The sequence below is a fragment of the Carassius auratus genome, unplaced genomic scaffold (assembly GCF_003368295.1).
Source record: "Carassius auratus strain Wakin unplaced genomic scaffold, ASM336829v1 scaf_tig00017056, whole genome shotgun sequence".
Classification (NCBI taxonomy): Eukaryota; Metazoa; Chordata; class Actinopteri; order Cypriniformes; family Cyprinidae; genus Carassius; species Carassius auratus.
The window spans coordinates 149,632-165,692 of NW_020524733.1; the positions used below are offsets into that span (position 1 = coordinate 149,632).

The 16,061-nt window shown below is 39.3% G+C and overlaps 1 pseudogene; it reads right to left on the reverse strand.

Annotated features, from left to right (window-relative positions):
* Nucleotides 1-2,705: 2,705 nt before the first annotated feature.
* Nucleotides 2,706-16,061, reverse strand: part of LOC113075418 (zinc finger protein 208-like) — a 111,213-nt pseudogene continuing 97,857 nt past the window's right edge.

Below are 16,061 nucleotides of genomic sequence, written 5' to 3' on the forward strand. Positions count from 1 at the left end.
TGGGAAATCCGCGACACCTGCGCCCCACCGCCGGTCTCGAGTCCCAGAGAGGAGATGGAAGTATATAAAACTGGAGTGACGATAGTGAAGGACGAGAGAGGACCAGGCCTGGGCCTTATTGTGATGTTTTGGTTTTATTCATCCGTGAGGGGCTGGTGCGCTGTTTTGTGTTTATTTTGGATTATTAAAGTTTCGTTTTGTTTGTCCGCCGGTTCCCGCCTCCTTCTTCCGGATGAATATAAAGGTTTAATCCGTTACAGTAATACAGTATTGTTCAAAATAATAGCAGTACAATGTGACTAACCAGAATAATCAAGGTTTTTCGTATATTTTTTTAATGCTACGTGGCAAACAAGTTACCAGTAGGTTCAGTAGATTCTCAGAAAACAAATGAGACCCAGCATTCATGATATGCACGCTCTTAAGGCTGTGCAATTGGGCAATTAGTTGAATTAGTTGAAAGGGGTGTGTTCAAAAAAATAGCAGTGTGGCATTCAATCACTGAGGTCATCAATTTTGTGGAGAAACAGGTGTGAATCAGGTGGCCCCTATTTAAGGATGAAGCCAACACTTGTTGAACATGCATTTGAAAGCTGAGGAAAATGGGTCGTTCAAGACATTGTTCAGAAGAACAGCGTACTTTGATTAAAAAGTTGATTAGAGAGGGGAAAACCTATAAAGAGGTGCAAAAAATGATAGGCTGTTCAGCTAAAATGATCTCCAATGCCTTAAAATGGAGAGCAAAACCAGAGAGACGTGGAAGAAAACGGAAGACAACCATCAAAATGGATAGAAGAATAACCAGAATGGCAAAGGCTCAGCCAATGATCACCTCCAGGATGATCAAAGACAGTCTGGAGTTACCTGTAAGTACTGTGACAGTTAGAAGACGTCTGTGTGAAGCTAATCTATTTTCAAGAATACCCCGCAAAGTCCCTCTGTTAAAAAAAAGGCATGTGCAGAAGAGGTTACAATTTGCCACAGAACACATCAACTGGCCTAAAGAGAAATGGAGGAACATTTTGTGGACTGATGAGAGTAAAATTGTTCTTTTTGGGTCCAAGGGCCACAGGCAGTTTGTGAGACGACCCCCAAACTCTGAATTCAAGCCACAGTACACAGTGAAGACAGTGAAGCATGGAGGTGCAAGCATCATGATATGGGCATGTTTCTCCTACTATGGTGTTGGGCCTATTTATCGCATACCAGGGATCATGGATCAGTTTGCATATGTTAAAATACTTGAAGAGGTCATGTTGCCCTATGCTGAAGAGGACATGCCCTTGAAATGGTTGTTTCAACAAGACAATGACCCAAAACACACTAGTAAATGGGCAAAGTCTTGGTTCCAAACCAACAAAATTAATGTTATGGAGTGGCCAGCCCAATCTCCAGACCTTAATCCAATTGAGAACTTGTGGGGTGATATCAAAAATGCTGTTTCTGAAGCAAAACCAAGAAATGTGAATGAATTGTGGAATGTTGTTAAAGAATCATGGAGTGGAATAACAGCTGAGAGGTGCCACAAGTTGGTTGACTCCATGCCACACAGATGTCAAGCAGTTTTAAAAAACTGTGGTCATACAACTAAATATTAGTTTAGTGATTCACAGGATTGCTAAATCCCAGAAAAAAAAAATGTTTGTACAAAATAGTTTTGAGTGTGTACAGTCAAAGGTAGACACTGCTATTTTTTTGAACACACCCCTTTCAACTAATTGCCCAATTGCACAGCCTTAAGAGCGTGCATATCATGAATGCTGGGTCTTGTTTGTTTTCTGACAATCTACTGAACCTACTGGTAACTTGTTTGCCACATAGCAACAAAAAATATACTAAAAACCTTGATTATTCTGGTTAGTCACATTGTACTGCTATTATTTTGAACAATACTGTATATTAGTATAAAGTATTATATATTAATATTTTATTATTATTGGCACTGTAAAGGTGGCTATGAAAATAAATCTGCATTGTTTATCCTTTTGATCTTTCATTCAAAACATCTCAAAATTCTAAGCTTTTTAATGATATATGTATAGTGTCACAAAACGTTTTTATTTCAGATAAATGCAGATCTTTGGATCTTTCTTACTGCTTGAAAATTTTTGATGTAGTGTTTTTATGGATAAAAATAAAACGTCAGGTCAGACAATATCGTGTCTTTTTACATTTAAATATAGCTTTATCCGCATTGGCTCATGGAAACATCTATGAACACACTTGACTCGGCCCAAATATCTCTGGGAATGATTATACGTTTTAATTAAAAATGCTCCTCCTCGTATGGATGTGATCATTTTTCGGATCAGCAAAAAAAAAAAAAAAGGCCAAGACAAATAAACATACATTTTGTCTTTTTTATTAACATTAAATTATTAAATTAAAATATGTGAAATCAACTTAACGTGCACATGGCATAATATCTTCTTTTTAACATAATAGACTTCTCATCTCCCAGTCTTCTGTGATGGTGAGCAGTTCTCCGTCCCCCTGGACATCCTACCTTCTGTCATGAGCGCAACAGGATGCTCGGGATAGTTCATCCACAACTTTTTTCTTCTCCTGTTCATAAAGATCTGGCACAATCTTTTCGCTGAAGTGGGTGCGCGACGGGATGTCGTAACGTGGTCCAAGCTCCTCCGTTCCTCCGCTCTCCATGACCACTGAGTGTGGACTGAACATGCGCAACTTTTTTTTTTTTCTTCATAAATCAATCCGAGGGTCATGTGTGTGCTGAACCGAAGATATTGATCCGAACGGATCACGGATCAATGATGATTCATTGCACCACTACTATAGTGTCATTTGAAAACATTGCAGTTGCGTTTTAAAATACAACAACGAGCACCACTAAAACATTTAAAGAGGCGCATTCAGCCGTCTTCTTGACGGGAAACGGTCAACAAAGTAAAATTATCTACAACGTATGGCACTATAAGGCATTATAAATGGAAGAATAAAAAATGGATTTAAAAACAATAAAAATGGGATCAGAAAATAAATGTCAGTTCATAAATCTTACTTCCAGAATGAGAATATCTTAAACATGTTTTAAAAAAAAAAACATTTACTATTAAACTGCAGTTGTGAAAAACTCCTTCCACACAAAGAGCATGAATGTGTCTTTTCCTTCGTATGAACTTTCAGGTGTGAATCCCACAAACATGTTACAGTTGAAACTGCTGGTCTTGCAGATGAACTTTATTCATGTGGACTTAAGATGATGTTTCTTTGTTAGGACAGATTTATACAGAAGAGATTTTATTGCTTGACGCTTTATTTTGTTATGTTTGGTGAGGATGAGTCATCAGAGCTGAAAGTGCTGGATCTGAAGATGATCTATCTCCAGTGTGGATCCTCTCATGTATTTTCAGGGATCCTGATCGACTAAATCTCTTTTCGCACTGTGAACACTTGTAAGGTTTCTCTCCAGTGTGGATCCTCTCATGTGTTTTCAGGGATCCTGATCGACTAAATCTCTTTTCGCACTGTGAACACTTGTAAGGTTTCTCTCCAGTGTGAATCCTCTCATGTATTTTCAGGGATCCTAAGTGACTGAATCTCTTGTCACAGTGTGAACACTTGTAAGGTTTCTCTCCAGTGTGGATCCTCTCATGTATTTTCAGGGATCCTAACTGACTGAATCTCTTGTCACAGTGTGAACACTTGTAAGGTTTCTCTCCAGTGTGGATCCTCTCGTGCTGTTTCAAATTTTCAGCTGTAATAAAAGTCTTCTCACACTCAAAGCACATATATTCTCTCACACCAGTGTGTCTCTTCTGATGAACTTTTAAATGCTGCAGTTGTGAAAAACTCTTTCCACATAAAGAACATGAATGTGGTTTCTCCTTTGAATGAACTTTCAGGTGACCCTTCAGTGATGAGGCCCACAAAAATGTTTTTCCACACTGATTACATTCATAAGGTTTCTCTCCAGTGTGAATTTTCATGTGATCCTTTAGGGTTGATGATTGTGTGAAACTCTTCTCGCACTGATCACAAGGGAAAGGTTTCTCTCCAGAGTGGATGTTCATGTGAATCTCAAGACTATATTTGTTTCTCAAACTCTTTCCACACTGATCACATGTGTAAGGTTTCTCTCCAGTATGGATCCTCTCATGTTTTGTCAGGGATCCTGTCCGACCGAATCTCTTGTCACAGTGTGAACACTTGTAAGGTTTCTCTTCAGTGTGGATCCTCTCATGTTTTGTCAGGGATCCTGTCCGACCGAATCTCTTGTCACAGTGTGAACACTTGTAAGGTTTCTCTCCAGTATGAATCCTCTCATGTTTTGTCAGGGGTCCTGTCTGACCGAATCTCTTGTCACAGTGTGAACACTTGTAAGGTTTCTCTCCAGTGTGGATCCTCTCATGTACTTTCTGGTCTCCTAACCGACTGAATCTCTTGTCGCAGTGTGAACACTTGTAAGGTTTCTCTCCAGTGTGGATCCTCTCATGTGTTTCCAGATATCCTAACCGACTGAATCTCTTGTCACATTGTGAACACTCGAAAGTTTTCTCTCCAGTGTGGATCATCTCATGTTTTCTCAGAGTTGCTAACTGACTGAATCTCTTGTCACAGTGTGAACACTTGTAAGGTTTCTCTCCAGTGTGGATCCTCTGGTGCTGTTTCAAATCTGCAGCTCTAATAAAAGTCTTCTCACACTCAAAGCACATATATTCTCTCACACCAGTGTGTCTCTTCTGATGAACTTTTAAATGCTGCAGTTGTGAAAAACACTTTCCACATAAAGAACATGAATGTGGTTTCTCCTTTGAATGAACTGTCAGGTGACCCTTCAGTGATGAGGCCCACAAAAATTTTTTTCCACACTGATCACATTCATAAGGTTTCTCTCCACTGTGAATTTTCATGTGATCCTTTAGGGTTGATGATTGTGTGAAACTCTTCTTGCACTGATCACAAGGGAACTGTTTCTCTCCAGTGTGGATGTTCATGTGAATCTCAAGACTCTGTTTGCTTGTCAAACTCCTTCCACACTGAGTGCAGGTGAAAGATTTCTTGTCTCTTCTCTTCTTTAAATCTTTCTGTTTGGTTTGAGAGCGTTCTTCATCCTCCTCGTTTTCTTCGACCAACTCTGAAAATGAAGCATATGAAAAACATTTTTTTTACTGTGAAATGTAAAAGAAAGAAATAAAAGCCATGAAAGTGAACCCTGCTGTTTTATTATTATATCTATTCTTGTAACTATAACTTAATAATTATTGAACATTTTTAAACAATAGAGGCACAATACAGTGACAATACAGTGACACGTTTCTGTAGTGACAGTAAATATTCTTGATTAACTACACAATTATCTAACATGACTTGTGTTAAAAATAAAATCAATAAAAAGTGATGTGACATACAGCCAAGTGTGGTGACCTATACTGCTCTGCATTTAACCCATCCAAAGTGAACACACACAGCAGTGCGGGGCTCTGAACCGGTTCAAGGAACGAAAACCAGAAACGTACGAAATTTGGACAGGAACAGAAACAAAATAAAATTGTATAGTTCCGAACAGAATCGAATATTCAAAATGGACATTAACGGGATAATAGCGTTATTTTATCGTTCCATTTAATATTTGAAATTTGCTGTCAATGAATCACGAATTCCAGTAGTACGGCATATGCAAATGTGACGCTGAAGCCAGTGAGTGAAATGTCCGCTCAGCTGTGAACTCATCATAGGCGAGTCGTGATAGGATCGTGTGAGATGAATTCAACAGATCACACACCTGCAGCACTTATGTGAATGGAGAAAACTGAAAAACTAACCCCTATAGGCTTACACAAAAAGGAATATAGGCATATACACTAAATATATTTCACTTAAATCCTATTGAAGGATTAACGAAACGAAAGAGAGAGTGTGCTAAATTACGATTCATTGTGACACGTTCCAAAGTTTTCGGAAAAGGAAAACGAAACTGCAGAGAGAAGTTGTCTTTATTTTGCAAAAGCTTTACAGTTTTAATTATTTTGCAAAAGCTGACAGCTTTGAATAATGTCTTGCTTCTATATAACCAATTAGCTCTGGTAGACCATCGCGCTGACACAACATCATTTTGCTTTATTTTATTTTGTTAATGTACAGGCTTTAATAGAGTTAAAGAAATAAATAAAAAGTTAGACTACTCCATTGAACAACATGTCAGAGTGACCGCGCCTCAATGTGCTGATAAAGCCGATTTGAAGGATGATGTTTTTATGTAGATAAAAGTACAAACACTAGCCTATATAATAAACAATATTTTAGGATCCAGATACGTCTGGAACATGGAAACATTTGGATCCGTCCCAGATGAGAGATGCAGGCATCAGCTTCAGCTTAAATGAATTTGTTTTTGGATTGACGTTTTTACAGCCTAAACTTATTTTGTATTCGAGAGAAACTAATAGCTGTTTTTATAATGTTTGTAAACATTTTGTTTTCGACTACAGACATTTTAGCCTTCGTTATTCTGTAAAGTAATAGGGCTAATAAAAAATTAATTTTTTGTTCACTTTCAAAACGCAATCTTTCATCGTTGTTTTTTTTGTGTGTTTTTTACAGTGCAGCAAATATTTTTAAATATCTTTTAAAAAAACCTGATGTTTTTAAAGTGTTGATAGATTTTTTTTTTTTTGTAGCCTACATTTGGCCAAAATCTAGAAAAGATGAATAACCACAGCGGGTTATTGACTAACGTTAAATCTCTGTTTTTTTCTTTTTCTTGTTGAGTAAATAAAATGCTGCACTTCATTATTATTACATTACTATTATTGTAGGGCAGGGGTCTCCAACCTTTTTGTGAGTTAGGGCTCCCTGAAGGGATAAAATAGTCTTGAGGGCTACTTGTTTGATATAGGCACACGCACGCACGCACACACACACACAAAGTTTCAAGTTTTGAAAAATACAACAACAAACAGTAATATTGTTAAATATTATGACAATTGAATTTATACGTTTTTTTGTCCTAAAAATAGGCTGAAGGGGGGGGGGGGTCGTCTTATATTCGCGATATACCCTAGACAAAATCACGGGGGGAAAGGCAGAAAGAACAACGGCATAAGTATGAAATAGTGACTGAATGATTTCGGCTATACTTGCATGTAAAATTAGAAAAGCAACATAATATTTGTTTAACAAAATTAAACGCTGCTCCTCTGCCGCGCGAGACGCCAAGAGAACAAGAGAGGTGCGCGCACGAGACGCAGAGAGAGAGACAGAGACAGTGTTGCCAGATTGGAAATGTCCAAGTATCGTACCAGAAGTTCAAAATTATCGTATTTGGAAGAAAATTATCGTATACGAGTCAAAATAGTTATCTATTCTAAACCAACAACATTTTGACACGACCTGCAAATTACCAAGATAACAAGGCGTATTGTTGGACGGAAGCAGTGAGACCAAATACTATCCCAGTGACTGTCTGCGTCGCAGTGCATATTTAAACATATGAAAATTATTTTTAACACTTGCTTTGTCGTGTCCGGTGAAGAAGGAATTTAGCTGTTTCTGCGTGGTGCAGTTAACTCCACATCTGAGCCGCTGTCACCGGAAGACTGCGTGTTGCCAGCTGTTGAAGGGGTTCTTCTTGCTGTCATAAACCGCAATTGCTCGTTGGCTTTAAAGCAGGGGACTCAGGGCCGTGCACAGACATTTTGAGGGGCAGCAGGGTTTATGCGGGTTGTAAAAGGTAGTAAATTAAATTATGCCAAATTAAGGCCAGTAAAAAGTAGTAAACGTCATCTGATGAGGTAGTAAATTTTCGAAGCCCCATCTAACTGGGTCTACATATCATGAGTGTCCAAACTACAGTCCAGTTTTTATTGGCCCGCAGCCAGGGTCCGAAATTAACACCCGCCAAGCGCCAAGTGCGGTTAGATTTTCTGTTTGGCGAGTAAATCTCAAAAGGCTATCTGCCACACTGGCGGGTGAATGTTCATCATACCAAAATAGTAATAAAAAAAATTACAATTGTCTTGTGTAATGTTATAATGCCTGGAAATTAGTTCAAATCTCCTGCGAATCTAGAGCGAGTGAGCGAGCAAAAGTACGCAAGCAAACCGTGTAGCAAGCGCACGGCAGAGAGGAAGAGACCTTGCATGTGTGTGTGTGTCTGTGTCTCTCTCTCTCTCTCTCTCTCTCTCTCTCTCTCTCATGCAGTGGTGATGCGCAGTGTTGCGCAGTGTTGGGCAGTAGCGTCGCTACAAGCAGCGAAGCTACTAGTTTAACTACATTTCTCAGTTGCTTGGTCGTAGCTCAGTAGCGAAGCTCTTTTTTTTTTTACCAAGTAGTGCGGTAGCTTCCATACAAGCTACATTTTCACAAGCATTTCTAAAGCGCAAATTCAAATCGGGAAATACAACTGCTAAGATCGCTGATCCTGGATCAGTAGTAACGCGACGGCGCTACTTCATCTTGTTCGTGTTTACGGTGGATAGCAACCAACCATCTCTATGATGCATTACCGCCACCTTCTGCTCCGGATGGTACCACTCCTTGGCCAGTCTCGCAAAAAATTATTTGATGAAATGATGGCATAGGATGAGGTCGGAGAACAGTTAATCCCGAGGAGTGAGTCGCCGTGGCCGACAAGTACATGACACTGACCGAGATAACAGAGAGAAAATATGTTTTCAGATGCTGCTTTTAAAAATTATCAGGGTCCAGCCTGGCCATTTTTTTTTGTACTGTTTGGAGGTCTTGCATTTTGTTCTGCAAAGGCCTACAGTATATTAAGCATGTCCATGCAACAGGTGCATACACTTACTTGTGCCCACATTGTTAATTACATTTATTTTGATTGTTTTTGTTGCCAAATTGATAAGGAACACAAAAAACTATTAAAACTAAACAATTACACCTGCCTATCTGTTTGACTGACAGTTTTGAGCACTGCGATAGCATTGACTTGTAATAAAACGTGTTCAACATAAAATTTTTATTTTAAAAGTAGCTTAGATGTAGCAAGCTACTGTTGATGTAGCTTAGCTTGCTACATTTCCCAGGGGGGTAGCTTCAGTGTAGTGAAGCTTCATTTACTGTAGAGTAACTGGTAGCTTAGCTCACTAGTACATTTTCCAAGTAGCTTGCCCAACACTGGTGACGCGTTCATATAAACGGCACCTAAACGCTGTAAAAAAATATTATGTCATATGACATTTAGGTCTGTGAGGCAAGTAGCCTAGGCTACCTATACGCTGAGTTTCGGTTGTGATTATACAAAATAATGAAACATGGATTAAAATTAAGATAAAATTTATACAAAACTAAATTGGTTTCAAAGAGATATTTTGTGTTTTTGACAGTGTTGTGACAGTGCTTGGCTTGTGTCCAGTGTTGAAGTTATTTGTTTATTAATGAAATACTGTTATTATAGTGTACAATTGCACTTTATTATTACACATTGTGTAGCTGTTCATTCTAAAGGTCCAGTCTGTCTTCTAATTTTTATGTAATTGTTACTCTTTGGCATATTGAGTAAATCCTATGGACCCAGGTCTGTTGTGATATCTTGATTAATCCAAGTTCTATGGTAGAGTTCCCTCTTACTTGAATGTAGCTCACTCACTTGCTCTAACACACATGCACACTCACATACACCTACAGAACCTCTCCTGACTTTCTCTTTCTCTGGTTCTCTATCTCTCCCTCCCAGTGTTGAAATTAAGTTATAATTGCCTCATTAAATTGTGATTTAAATATGTTATTAATTCATTTTGAAAATATATTTAATGTCTTTACTTGTCACTTTACTTAACACTTAACAATGCTACAGTTGAAGTTTGAAGCCGTGTTGGTAGTAAAAATATTGTGATGGAAGTAAAATAGGTGGTAAACAGGTAGTAAATTCAATTTAAGAATCTCTGTATAAACCCTGGGGCAGTGGCCTAAACAAAAATAAGGGGCACTAAGGGGGTGGTTGCTTGTTAACACAAATTATCCAGTTATTACAAAATGTACAATTAAAAAAGAAGACAGTACACGCTCAAATACATTTCAGACTTTATTGTAGAAGTTTTGATAGAACATCACAATTACACATTTTTTTTACATTTACTTGTTCCATTTACAGCAACACTTTTTATTTGGTACTATGTCCTGAAAGATCTTGATAACTAAATTTTTTATGATTCATAATTACACATTGGTGATAAACTATTTACCGTCCGTTTTACATTTTGGTATTTACCTTTTCCTTTTACAGCAAAACCTTTCTATTTGGTACCATGTCCTGAAAGATCTTAATAACCTCATCTTTTATGATTGGGATGTCTTTTTCAATGGCCAGAAGCAGAAGATCAGAGAGTCGTTCTTGTCCACACGCATTACGAAGTTTCGTTTTCACCAGCTTCAACTTCGAGAATGAGCGTTTAACAGTGGCTGTTGAGACAGGTAGTGTTCCAAAGATTTTCAGCAGCTTAAAAAGTGTTGACACAAAATCCTTAAATGTTTCCAAAATTGCACGGGCACTCATTTGTGAGCATGTGAATGAAGAGTGGAAAACTCTAAGCTCAGTTCGCAGCTGTTCCTCCTCCTCTTGAAATCCGTAAAACTCACAGAGAGTATGGGCAGCTTTAAGTGCTTCAGCATCTGCAGTGTCTTTCCACTTTGATGGCTCAATCAAACGATGCAGTGACATCACAATTTTGTCAGTGTTCCCCTTCCCTTGAAATCGCCTGTGGAGTTCCTGAATCAGGGAATCCAAAAAAGTGAAGTACGTCCTTCCACTGTAGTACTCCTCTAAAGTCTGTGGCTGGTGGTCCTCTGTTGCTGATGTGGAGCAGTACTTAAACTTTGTTGGTACTTTCCGCCGCCTTGCTTGTCCTGGAATCTCTTCAGGCACACTGATCCCTCTTGTCTCTGCTTGAATGGTAGCATTGTGAAATATTTCTTTGAATTGCTCTTCAGTCCTCAGTGTGTTCATTCTGCTTATGACACCATTTACAAGTGTAACTGAAGAGCATTTGAAGCAGCTGCTGTTTCCATGAATATTGGAATTGTTATCTCCAAGCAAAGAATAAATTCAAAGTTAATGCTGTGCAACAGCATGTGTGCGTCCCCTGCTGCCAGATCAGGTGGCTCAGACTTGGTCAGATCTTCCAGGAATTGCACAACTGCAGGGAGGCATTTTCTGAGAGTCCTGAGGGCTGTTTCCCTGCAGGTCCATCGGGTGTCTGAGAGCTTCTGTAGCTCAAGGGGACGCTGGCCAGGATTCATGGCTTGCTGTGTTTGAACAAATGCTGCATGTCGTTTTGTGGAGTTGGCAATGAAGGTGTAAAGTTTTTCAACTACTGTAAAAAAACTGACAAAGTGAATGCTTGACTTTGCACTCTCCACTCTGGTTCTCCTTTAGCAAGTTCATTACTAGGTTTTCAAGCTGTTCTCCTGTTGTTGACTGAACATCACAGAGCTGAATTAAGCGCTCCTTTATGGTCATGTCATGTACATAACGCACCACAAAGCACACCTGTTCGATGTGTGATACATCAGTAGTCTCATCAAGTAAAATTGAAAATATTGACGCTTCCCTTACTTCTTTCAGTATTTCCTGTTTCACATAAATAGCCATTGCTCTAATTAGGTCATTTTGTATTCGGTTTGAGAGGAGAGACACCTGAGGTTTTGACATGATGCTTGTTTTTCTTTAATGTTGTCAAGATGAAGCTTAAGGACACTTTCATATTGGCCAACCAACTCTACAAGTTCTAAGAAATTAGAACTTCTTAGAACGTGGATATGTTGTACAAGTTGTTAGCACTAGTAGAAGACCAAGAGCACAAAACATTACCGACATAAAAAAAAAAAAAAAAGACTAATTTCGCAGATTCAACCACTGTCTTGCATAGCCTACCTGTTAATGCAACAGCTTTCGTGAACTGTCGTGTTCACAAGCGCCGCAGACACATAGGGCCCTATCTTGCACCCAGCGCAATTGACTTTGTACACCGACGCATGTGTCATTCCTATTTTGCACCCGCGCAAAGCACGCTTTTCCCTCCACAGAAGCACGTCGCTAAACTAGTGAATGAACTTGCACTCCCTGGGCGGTTCAGCGCAAAAAAGGAGGCGTGTTCCGGCGCAAACAATCCCTGGTGCTATTTTGCTGTTCCATTAAACAATTGCGCCACTGACCAGAAAAAACCTAGTCTAAAGTCAGTGGCGCGTTGTTCATTAGGCTATGCTATTTTAAGGGCGCATGCTTGACCATAATGTATAGCGTGCACAACGCGCATACACTTTGCTCATGTAATCTACACAGATGCAACAGTTATTTTTGCAAATCATAAATTGTTACACTAAAAAATATTAACAAATGAGATGACGGAAATCATTGTGGTGTGCCACGAAGATGTGAAAAAAATAGGCATAAATCTATCTTACAAATTATTCAGGCTAATTATTCTCCCATCCCCATACAACACAACTTCTCTGTCTTTCACTGCTCTTACAAGAACATCAGTCTCCTCGGCTGTGAACCGCTCCTGTCGTGCGCCTGGTAAATACGCCATAATAATAGCAATCCATAATGGAACTTGCGCACCTGCTTTTAAAGGGAATGTTGGATGACGCTCTGATTGGTTTATTTCACGTTACGCCCAAACCACACCTATGAATAATGAAGCTACTTCAGACCAACCCATTTTAGATTTGCGCCGGGCGCAAGAGCCATTTATCCCGCCGGGAAAATAGCAACAGCGCCGAGACCCGCCCACAAAGTTACTTGCGCTTCGCGCTTTGACACTTGCGTTTCAGATCGTTAAAATAGGGCCCATACTGTGAGTGATGCTGCGGAGTGCGGAGCGAGCGGGAAAACCTGGAGCGGATTCGCGGAATCAACGGAATGCTTTGAGCGGTGGGGAAAAGGGGCACCTCAGTCGATGAGGGCAGAGGGGCAGTGGCTCTGGCCACCGGGCCACCCCCCTGTGCACGGCCCTGCTCTACTGTATTCTTAACAGACCCTCAGGTGCAGACAAACACATTCAGAGTGTCTGTAATTAGCCGATTTCGTGTATGAGTAAACAAGTCCTGTGACTGCAACATTTAAATTTTCATAAAATTCTGAAATTTTTGTACATTCCAGGATTTTTTTCGTTATTGATCGTACATTGTTTGAGAGGAGAGACACCTGAGGTTTTTGACATGATGCTTGTTTTTCTTTAATATTGTCAAGATGAAGCTTAAGGACACTGTCATATTGGCCAACCAACTCTACAAGTTCTAAGAAATTTCCTTTGTTTGAACTTGAGACGCTTTCATTGTCACCTCTGAATGGCATGCCTTGTTTTGCTAAGTACAATATAATATCAATCAGTCGGTAGATAATCTCCCTATTTTTTTGCTTTTCTCTTTCTTTGGCTGCTTGCATCTCAAAGTCGGCCTTTTCCAATGCTGTATCCAATGCTTTTCTTTTAAATGCATTCCACCGAATCATGCCTAGCATGTGTGACTCTGTCCTGCTATGCTCCTTCATTTTTCCTTTGGCTTGCTTCCACAGACTTAACCCCACTGACTTCCAACCTGTCCTGCTCTTATATTTTTCATCATTCATGAAAAGCCTACAGCTGAAACAGTACATAGCATCATTCTCAGGAGAATACTCTAACCAGGGGTGTTCTTCATACCACTGTCTCTGAAACGAACGTCCTTGATCATTTTTTGGGAACAGCAAAATTGGACGACATGGTCCTACTGAATTTGAAAATTTTGTGAAGGCCACATTGTATGTTACATTGTATTTCTTTACATGAGCAGGATCTGATGGATTTTGTAACTGAAGCAAAAACTCAAAGTCTTCTGGCTTTTTCTCCCTTGTATACATGGCTGTGGCTGCCTCACTCTCCATTTCTTCCTGTTATGCATCTGTCTCTTCCCTCTCTGTCTCATTGTATTGCCTTTCTTTCTCATTCTGAACTTTTTCTGTCTCTGGCTCAGTTCCAAGACCTTCACTTTTACTCCGTTGAATTGATTCTGAGGCATTTTCATCTTAATATAGAAAATGAATAACAAACCTGTTACAATCATATTTTAAATACAATTGTTAGGCTTTAGAGCTAATTAAATGTATGTTCTTGTAATATAATTACTCTTCCATTCAAATAATTTAATGTCTATCTTTCTTGTTATAAAACTCTAGCATATTCAGAATCCTTTATTGTCAGCCAGTTTAACAACACTTACCTGTAAGTGTCTGATTTGGACATTTAATTTCATATTAGCATACAGCCTAAATCTATATATACAACTCATTTAGAGCCTATGATGTGTTAGTCTCAACTAAGACAAGTGATTATAGTGGGAGATATACTTACAATAATTAAACAGACAAACTGTCTGCTAACTGTTCTATATGATGATTTACCTGCTGGCTTGCTGGAGCTTTGAATCCATGTTTGCAATGTTGAACTGCCTTTAGCAGCCTCCCTTCTCTCTTTCTCTCTGTCTCTGTCTTCTTTTTTGTGAAGGCATTGTTTTTTGTTGTTTTTTATGGTTGTCTTGTCTACAAAGTGTGCCAACAACAGAAAATGTAGTTATTTGTATTAAATCTGATCTGATTGAGAGTACAATTATAATTTGATTAGACAAGCAGCTTCTTAGAACGTGGATATGTTGTACAAGTTGTTAGTACTAGTAGAAGACCAGGAGCACAAAACATTACCGACATAAATACAAAAAAAAAATAATAATAATAATAATTTCGCAGATTCAACCACTGTCTTGCATAGCCTACCTGTTAATGCAACAGCTTTCGTGAACTGTCGTGTTCACAAGCGCCGCAGACACATACTGTGAGTGATGCTGCGGAGTGCGGAGCGAGCGGGAAAACCTGGAGCGGATTCGCGGAATCAACGGAATGCTTTGATCGGAGCGGTGGGGAAGAGGGGCACCTCAGTCGATGAGGGCAGAGGGGCAGTGGCTCTGACCACCGGGCCACCCCCCTGTGCACGGCCCTGCTCTACTGTATTCTTAACAGACCCTCAGGTGCACATGAACACATTCAGAGTGTCTGTAATTAGCCGATTTCGTGTATGAGTAAACAAGTCCTGTGACTGCAACATTTAAATTTTAATAAAATTCTTTTTTTCGTTATTGATCGTACATTGTACATAGGTAAAAATTATTGTACAAATACGATAATTATCGTACGTCTGGCAACACTGGACAGAAACAGAGAGGTGCGCGCGCGCGAGACGAAGAGCGAACGAGCGAGAGAGAGAGAGACGTGCAGATTCTAAATATTTTAAATTATTGAATTACTTTATTATGTTTTAATGGTATATGAAATGTCACCAATAGTTATTTTTTCATTTTATGCCATTATCATAAAAAAATTAAAGATTACAATTCAGGCTATTTATAGAACGTGCTCGGCGGGCGACTCAGAGACTCCCGCGGGCACCATGTTGGAGACCACTGTTGTAGGGAGTGAAATTTAAGGTTAAAATTTATGTTCTATAACTTTAAATAAGATATCGCGAGAACAGAGACCCGCGATTAGAGAATAGTGTGCGTGCAGTTATGAGAGGTGTAGAGAGAGAGAGAGAGAGAGAGAGAGAGAGAGATAGAGATGACGCACACGGTGTAATCAGATGTGGCTAATTCCTAATGTTCTCCTTTTCATGTTTAATAAATCAAGTGTTATGATCCGCCGAGCTCCCTGTCGGTGTCCTCCTAACAACAAAGCCAACAAGCTAGCGCACGGTAAGAAACGACACGAGTTACATTATTATTAGGCAAATTATAGACACATAATATTGTTTTAAAAAAAACAACGTTATTAACCGATATTTTTCCTACCCGAAACGGTCTCGGAGCGGTAATAATTCAGAGGAACAAAAGCGTTAAAATATCGATTCTGCTCGGAGTGAACCGATATAATTTTCTTTTTGTTTTCAAGCCCTGCAGCAGCGAACACACACCAAAACTTTCTAACCATTTCTAAACCCCCCCCCCCCAAAAAAAATTTACCCAGTTTATAAAAAGTGCATTTGTCATCAGCTAAATTATTTCAGAGCTTTTACAAATGTTCCTGCTGCAACAAATCTAAATCTGCTTTA